Below are 9,652 nucleotides of genomic sequence, written 5' to 3'. Positions count from 1 at the left end.
CCATAAACGACATAAAAAAATATTCATTTTATACCACAGAATTAAAAGTGATAAATAATTATTAATTAAACCAAATGAACAAATTAAATACACACAACATATGTTGTGTGTATTTAATAATATAATTTAAAAATATAACTGAACTAGAATCGTGATTATTGAAGCTTCAGAAAATTATTAAATGAAACGTGAAGTTTTTCAAATGGTTGAAACATTTAATTTTATTTTAAAAATACTAACAAGTTCATTGAATTATAAATAAAATGAATTGCTCACATTTCAATGTATTCTATAGTATAGTAATAGTAGTAAAATATATACAAATAAAAAACATCATATAAATAAATTGAAAAATCAATATCATTTATTGCAAAAATTATGGAATTATGTATAATTATTATTCAAAATATTTAAAATTTTACGTAATAATGATTAATTTTAAATTTTAGCTAGTTTTCTATATGCTACATATACTAAAAGCTCTTATATGATTGATTTTACTTATAAATAATTTTGTAAAACTAATTTTTTCATATTGACATTTTCAATTCAAAACAAATATCAATGAAAAAAGTAAGTTTAGACTGGGTTAAGCTTAAATATTTGATTTGTAAATATTTTTTAGTATTTAAGTTGTAAATTTATGTCCGAAATAATTCTAAACTTTTCATGATGAAATTTTCAACACAAATATCAATGCAAAATGTAAGATTAGTTTAAGTTAACTTCAATATTTAATTTGTTCTTTTAATTTTTTGAGTACTTAAGTCTTAAATTTATAAAGACTGAGTTTATTTATTAATTAAATAAGTCCATTTTTTTTAATAAAGTTTTAAAAAATGGTAGTTAAATAGTTATTTATAAATATATAATAATGATGCGGTGTTTCTTCATGCATGTAGACATTTCACGCTTAATGATTGGAGAAAATAATAGCATTTTCCAAATTGACATTTCACACAGTGCAAATAAGCACGCAATCCGAACGAGACAATAGAGCACGACATTCCAGGAAAACGAGATTTATCTTGACACGAAGATAATCATCCACCATGGAAACAAAAGTTCAACATCAATAACATCCATCACGCAGAGTGTGATGATCTTACTACATCTCTTCATCAACATCATCAGAGAGATAGCTTCTGATTTCACCTGCGAAAAGGCAATTACGTCCATCCGCTGGATTACGCGATTCGCATCCGTTGTTATCCAAGCGCGCGCGGAAAGTTGCCGCAATTTCACCTGGTTTCAGGTAATTCGCCTAGGTTAAGGGTGAGTTTCAGGTTTCGGTTCGCGTCAAACGGCTAGTAAATTTTAATTTGGGAATTTCATCGTGCCAAGGTTGAAATTGCATAATAAATTTCCATTTCGAGCGCAACCGTACCAACCGTGTGTCTCGTTAAAATATTAAATTCGAACGTTTCGGTGGATCGTGGACCCGCGGCGTTGACTTTCCGAAATGTATTCAATGCACTTTCAGTTCAAAATTGAATATCGATTGGATCCACTGACGAACACGGCTTTTGTATATTCACTCGCATCGGCGAAATTATCAAATCATAAATTCTGTGTTTTCTTTCCATTTCCATTGTTTTCATATTTTTTTACTATATCTATATGCACTCCAACATTGCAATGCAATCTGTGTACATTATGCATTGACACTTTGATCTTATTTCAAAGACAACGACATGCACGACAAGTACTTGGAAAGTATCTGCGTACATTGTGTTTTATTCTATTTTTAAAGATAACAACATGCATGACAAGTACTTGGAAAGTATCTGCGTGCATTGTGCTTTATTCTATTTTGAAAGACAACATGCACGAGAAGTATTTGGAAAGTATCTGCGTACATTGTGCTTTATTCTATTTTGAAACACAACATGCAGACAAGTACTTGGAAAGTATCTGCGTACATTGTGCTTTATTCTATTTTGAAAGACATCAACATGCATGACAAGTACTTGGAAAGTGTCTGCGTACATTGTGCTTTATTCTATTTTGAAAAACATGCATGACAAGTACTTGGAAAGTAAATGCGTGCATTGAGCTTTATTCTATTTTGAAAGAAAACATACACGAGAAGTATTTGGAAAGTATCTGCGTACATTGTGCTTTATTCTATTTTGAAAGACATCAACATGCATGACAAGTACTTGGAAAGTGTCTGCGTACATTGTGCTTTATTCTATTTTGAAAAACATGCATGACAAGTACTTGGAAAGTATCTGCGTACAATGTGCATTATTCTATTTTGAAAAACATTGTGCTTTATTCTAATTTTAAAGCTAACAACATGTATGACAAGTACTTGGAAAGCATCTGAGTACATTGTGCTTTATTCTATTTTGAAAGTCAACGAGAGACATGATAAGTACTTGACAATCTACTATAAAGTAAAGAGTTCTATTTTTTGATAATATGAATTATTGTTATTTTTTATATAATATACTTTTTAATTTATAAATGTTGTCGTCAAATTTTGCTTGAGCATATGAAAACCTCTAACAAATGTATGTGACCTCTCATATAGTATGTATGAAAAATAAATATTTAATTAAAAAAAAATCATTATTTTCTCTTAGTCGTAAATAATTATAATTACTTATTATCCAGAGAAATTAAACCATTTTAATAAATAACTTTAAACAATATATAAAAGCTATTAAAGACAACATAATTAAACTGCATTAATGATGTATTCTCTTAAATAGTTATTGCGCTGAGATCTTTTATAATTTAAATAATTTGCTATTAAAATTCAATGTTATGAATGAAAATTATAATTAACACATGATGATGATTAAGTTTCGCGTGCAAATAATGATGCTCGTGTTGTATTTATATTTAGTTTATCAATATTTGGAGCAATTGATACTATAATATTTATGGAAGTTTAATTACGGTTTATAACTAATTGCAAACAGAATGTACGTAATCCATTTCCGCGTTGAAACCTTCATAGTGAATTACTAATTGGAAATAAACTAATTATTTACGAGGTTCCTCATTTAATTTTAATGTTATTCTCTGTGTAAATTCAATTAACACGTATTATATATTTCAATAATTTTGTAATTAACAATAAATAAATGAAAAATTGAAAACAGGTTCAATATTTACTTACAACTTTTCATATAAAACCTATTTCATATATAAAATTGAACGATTTTTATTAACCGCAATAAAAATATTATAAACGTGAATCTTTATGTAAAATAAAGATGAATTTAGTAGTTAAACAAAATAAAAATGAAAGAAAAAGTGGGAAAAAGCTGAAAATTTCTTTGCAAATTTTTATATAAATCATTTAATTAAATAAAAATTATTACGTAACAAATTCATTATAAGTTACTGTTGATATTATACAAAACAAATAAAAAAGGTAACTAGATTGGGGAAAAAAGTCTATTTTTCGTGTGGGAAACTGAAAGAATGGAAAACGCTGATATCGGAGTATGAATAAATTTAGTGACCGAGAGACAGACGGATTATACTTGCAAACTAGGAACTAATCGATGCCCTATGGTAATTCTGCCATAATTTATCGGATGTTTGCTCTGGATTTGCATTCGAATTCGCTCCTTAACTTAAGACAATCGCAAATTCCGGAAAACCATGTTATCCGGGGTTCCTGTTGTTCCTCTGATTTAATTGGGGATAAAATACAATTTCTCATCTCAATCGATTACAGCATTCAAGACAAAAATATATTTTTTAATTGAATAAATTTCAACATAAAAAAAACCATATTCGTTAGTTCTCTAATAAATATGTATATAATAAAAAATAAATATTTAAATAAAAATCATCATTATTTTTTCTTATTACTTTTTTTAAAAAATTATAATTCAAACAGAAAATAAAATTTTCTAATTAAATAAATCATAAATTTACGTAAATAAGTTTTTTTTATAATTTTCATATTTTATATGGATTTTTTTTTTGTAAAAATGAGTATTATTTTGTGGAAACAATAGTGTTTCCGCTTTTCGTGTCTTCAACCACATAATTTTCTTTCCTTGCCTGAGGAAGTTTTATAAAGATTTCTCTACAAAAGCTGAAGGAATAATGACTAGAAGTATATAATGTCCACGGGGGACAATGCATAATCTATTATATGTATGTAAGCAAAGAAAAATTAATAATTGTGGACGTAATTTAATATTACGAATAAAAAATAAGGGTTGAAACAAATACAAAGGGAAGCAATCATTCAAGGCCGACAATAAAACTAGGATGGGGAAAACGGAAGAGTTAATGCACGAGTCACAAGATTTGTGCGAGAAATTGGTAACAATTTGTATTCATTTCACTTGAGATAAACAGCGTATATATATATATGAGGATAAATGGGAACGCACCATCTCTTATTCATTCATTGCGAGGATGAAAGCCGCGGAAAGAATTACGTTATCACCCTCGCAGCTCCATCAAATCCTAAACCGGATTTCCGGGAAAACGCGTAATTAGCGAATGGAATTAACGCAGGTGTCGTATCGTGCAATTGCATTACACAGGTGATTGAATTAACGCGATTCATCATCAATTAAATTGCTTATGGATTAAATTCTTTCTCCTTCTTTTTTTTCCAATATTGTGCAGTGTTTGTTTTGCAAGTTTGCTGATTTGTTTGGAATGACTTTACCGGCGGTTTGCTGACTGACTCCGTTTTGCATTGAATCTGCCCGGGTAGTTACGTGACGGGAACGCATTAGACTATGGCCGCTGTTTCGCAACTATTTTCATTAATTACGCCAGAAACGCAATTAGGAAAATGATAAAAATAAATGGATGCAAATCACGTTCAGTTTTTATTACTAATCCAGTAGATGTAATAAACTTCATAAAAAAATACATCTCCGCTTTTTTTTCTATATAAATGTATTTCATATTCCTTGTGTATGAACTAGTCTGTAGAAACTCATTGAAAATTATAACGACCGTCGTCGAGCTCGTAATAAATTATGTTGTGGTCTGCAGTTGAAAGGATGTGCAACTTTATTATTTTTCCTTTTTTTTCACCCACCCTGTCAACTCGCACTCAAAGGATACTTTTGAAAGTAATGTAATTTTTAAATTGATTAAACGTCTGACTTGAAAACAAAGGATAATTGGAAATACAAGTAAAAATAAGTTTTTTGATAGACAATAAATTAAACTACCTTCAGAATTATTTACACAGAAGTCTACATCCATACTTTGTGTCATATGTGTCTGCAAGCATACCAACTAAACAGTATTATATAACAAAGCTATAGCAATTGATACAACTGATAGACATGTCACGTTTACTGCGGATGCAACATTAAAAGTAGAAAAAAATAACGTGTATAATTTACATTTATAATACAGTTAAATCAATTTTATGCTCTGTTAGATTTTTGTTATGTCTTGTTCAAATTACATCAATATGGTAATAATCTGTATATTTATTAAAAATTTAATGTTTGTTATAGTTTGCTGTAATTATTTATTTTTTTTTTTATTGTTACAACAACAAATTTTCTTGTTATTATTATATTGTAACTAAACGATTTTTAAAAATTTAAGTTTGTGCAAATTGTCTCAATTTTCTATATTTCATGTTCTATAATTTACATGTTTTATTAAATATTTAAACAATTTTCTTAATAACAGTTAAAAGTGTGTGATTTTTAAAAACTTTAATTTTGTGCTAATTGCCTCAACTATCTTAAATTTATATTACAGCAATACCTCGAATACCTTCGATCAATCCAGATTCGCTATAGTCCGGTTTAAAAGTTTTTAAATAAATAAAATTTTAAATGACAAAATCAAAAAAAAGTACAGATAATTATTTATTCTTTACTTTATACAGTCAATTCTCTTTTAGTACTGTTTTAAATGCTAATCGAGGTTTCAGACAGTCCGGAATCGATTGCTCAATATTCATATTTTATTTATCCTAATTATTACCATTTTTTTTTAAAAAAATCTTAATTTTTGTAAATATTTACTTTTTATATAATAACAAAAAAATCAACTTGTATAGAAATTTGTAAAATTACATTTTCGTATCTTTAAATTGAATTGAATATAGATGTTTCTGAAAAAGGTTTTTCGATTATCCTCTTCATGTTAATTTGGAAAATCCATTTGGAAAATAAATATATGCAAATATATCAATGTACATTCTTTCCAGTGGATTTCCTATTTACATGTTGTACAGCAGAAATTTCCATCTCGATGCAAATTTCCATTAGGTCCAAGGTGACCCGAGGGATGTTTTGATGGACGTACACAACATATTCGACTTAAAACTTTAAATTATTTACATATCATTTTACTTGTTTTACTGCAACATTACAATAGTAATAAAAATAGTATTATATGCAAATATTTAAATATATACAAGAGATAAATATTAATAATTAGCTATTTTTTCAATAAAAAAAATCATGTGAAATTGATTTTCGTTAGTTTTAAAAGAATATTGTTAATATCAAATCAGGAATTGAACATGATTTAATAATCTTTTATATAGATATATAAAAAAAAATACAAAACGAGTAATAAAACATTGATAAATACAAATAAATATCTGTTTTTCAATATAAAGGTATGAATATATGAAATAAATAAATAAATAAAAAAAAGTTCTGCTTCGGATATTAGAAAACTTCTGAAGGAAATATTTCTCGTTATTTGCTAAGGATTTCTCTAATAAATATTTATCTTTTACGGTAATGCATCATTTCCTCGATACAGAGATTTTCCAGTTCAAATCATCAAATATTTGATTAAGAAGTAAAGCCGAGTGAGAGACTGTAGTAGTAATAGTGGAGATTCGGTGCAAATTTTCACACAACCTTGCATGTATGGATTTAATTTAATTAATTATCATAATGGAATACGTGAGCGGAATTACTACATGCTTAATGTATATATGTATATTTAAATAAGTTGTGATGTAACCAAAGCTCAATTCAAAGGTAGTGAGTGTTGTCTCGCAGAATGTGCTCGGAGACTACGTAACAGTAAAGACATGTAACAACATATTTCAGAAAATCGCTTCGAAGCACACATCACGTTTCTTCCTAACAGCACAAAAGCGAGGAAATTCATTAAGGAAATTAAATATTTCATCCTTACATTAAACACGTTTCTCTTTAAAATCCAACAAAGTCGTCTTTAGAAATATACAAGCTTTAATATTAACAACATAAAATTGAAAAAGCATAATTTGGAATTATCGTAGAAGGAAATGTTGTAATAATGACAAATATATTAAATCTACAAAAATATTTAAATTTTCAATATAATTGATTGTTTTAATTACACAATAATTATAATAAAACAAATGTGGTTAAAAGTCCTTTAGTCCGCATATACTAATAAATATTTTCAAATACATAAAATAGAAATGTAATAAAATTTTCTCAATGAAAACGTGTAAAATTGAATAAACATTATTTTCTAACACAATTTATGTAAATCTATTTGTTGTAAATACGGCGTTTATTTGCAACAAATAAATTTAAGCCAAATCAATTCGAGACCACTTAGTATATAATGCAGTGGAACCTCGCATAACGAGCAAAATTAATTGTAAGAAAAATGACTCGCTTAACGAGCGACGTTTCGCATAACGAGTGACGATGAGAAGTACCGGATTGCGCGCCTGCTACATCATTTTTAAAACTTGTGTACACATATTATGTGTATTTTTGATTATGTTTCACTATACGAGTAAAAATCTGGAAATTTTGGAACGGATTAAGGTTTCACTGTATATAAGTAAAGCTATTTGATAATTGAAACAAAACTATATAAGCAAAAAAATAATATTGGACTGTCGCAGAAAACACAAATATAACTTGATTTTCTCATTACAAATACACAACAATTATCCTACGCAAAAAAAAACACATGTAATTTAGTTGGTATTCGAGCTGTGGGTGAAACTAATTTTACACTGTTAAGGTTAGCAGCGGAGATTGCGAACGCAAAATCAATGCTGCTGCGTTTCGTGTATTAATTCCGTTGCTTTAATCCGGTACTATGAAATTACTAAATGTTTATTCTGTCTGCATGTTTTACGCTGCGTAAAATTGTTATTTAAAATGAAAGTATTACGTCAAAAAAAAGTACGGGCTTAGTCCGCATAATCAAACTACATGCAACGTACTATCACATATCGCACGGAACATGCATGATGCATTTATATTTTTTTTTGTAAACTAAAGTACGGCCAAATGGAGCAGGTTATAAAACAACGGTTTATGTTGCGGATAAAAGCATTAGCTTCGTATATTTCGGTTCGAATTGTAAAATTGCAAAAAAAAGTGTATATATATATACATGCATATTTTATAGCTTTGATCATTAAATATTTAATAAAGTTTTTTGTTTACATGTTTTTGAGTTAACTAAATTATATTTATCAATATGTGTTTAAATATTATTTTTTTATTTAGAATTTTCATTAAAATTATATTTAAAAAATATCTAATACAAATGTGTATCAACAATAATAACAAGCAAACTTACTTGCAAATCTCATTAACTATATCAGATCATATAAATATCATAAATTACCCATGTTAATTACCTATTATCCTAGGCTCAGACAAGAAAATATACGTTCGTGTGAACATTATGTTCGTCGTCCAAACGTAGTGATACATACACAAAAAAATGTAAATTCGTCATCAAATTTTAATATGCATTATAAACAAAATCATAATCGAAACTAAAAATGCTTGCTTAAGAATATCTCATAGAAGGCCACGATATTCAGAAACTAAATTAAATTCTTAATTCTTAAGTTCATACGAAAAAAACTACAAACAACAATAAAATGATATATCAATAATTATAAATAGTAAATTTAGACTATAAATTTCATGCAAATCTCATTAACTATATCAGGTTTCTGCATGCAAATTACCCATATTAATTGCATTACATGATAATATTACAATTAAATTTATTTAATCATATTGCACACTATTCAGCGTATTACAATAACTTTATTGTAATTGCATGTACTTTAAGGTCTTTTGTGTCATGAAATACTATAGGACTAAGGGATAACAATCGAAGTTTTAGGAACAGACCCTTAATCAAATTTAATTAGAATTTTTTGTTATGTTTTATTATGTTTTAAATTAAACTATGGATTTTTTCTATATAGAAATAATTTAATTAATATAATTAACTTAATATTGATCTTGAATTGATATTAATCTTTACGTTTGTATAAAAATGATGAATACATTAACATTTCTTTTCTATAATTTACTTAAAAAAATAATGTAAATATATTTAATTACGTTTATTTATTGGTTAGTTAACTTCCAATAACAAATCATGTATTGTATGTATCTGTAATGAATGCTATTGAACTAATAATTAATATTTGAAATTATTTGAGAGTTGAATCATACGTGGTAATAAATATATCGATATATGTACTATAATAGTTGAAATGTGTTTGAGAATTGTTTTGAAACAAATCAATTATCAAATTTTAATATGCATTCTAAACAAAATCATAATCGAAGCTAAAAATGCTTGCTTAAGAATATCTCATAGATGGCCACGATATTCAGAAACTAAATTAAATTCTTAAGTTCATACGAAAAAACTAAAAACAACTATAAAATGATGTATTAATAAT

At 27.1% G+C, this 9,652-nt stretch overlaps 1 protein-coding gene across 2 annotated transcripts in view; it reads right to left on the bottom strand.

Annotated features, from left to right (window-relative positions):
- The window catches only part of LOC108560083 (prolyl 4-hydroxylase subunit alpha-1), a 42,764-nt gene that overhangs the window by 17,117 nt on the left and 15,995 nt on the right, over positions 1-9,652 (bottom strand). The gene's annotated exons all lie outside the window — the stretch shown is intronic.

The sequence above is a fragment of the Nicrophorus vespilloides genome, unplaced genomic scaffold (genome assembly GCF_001412225.1).
Source record: "Nicrophorus vespilloides isolate i.1.1-1 unplaced genomic scaffold, Nicve_v1.0, whole genome shotgun sequence".
NCBI classification, from domain to species: domain Eukaryota; kingdom Metazoa; phylum Arthropoda; class Insecta; order Coleoptera; family Silphidae; genus Nicrophorus; species Nicrophorus vespilloides.
The sequence above is the reverse complement of the archived record's forward strand: the minus strand, read 5'-3'. Positions and strand labels throughout refer to the sequence as shown.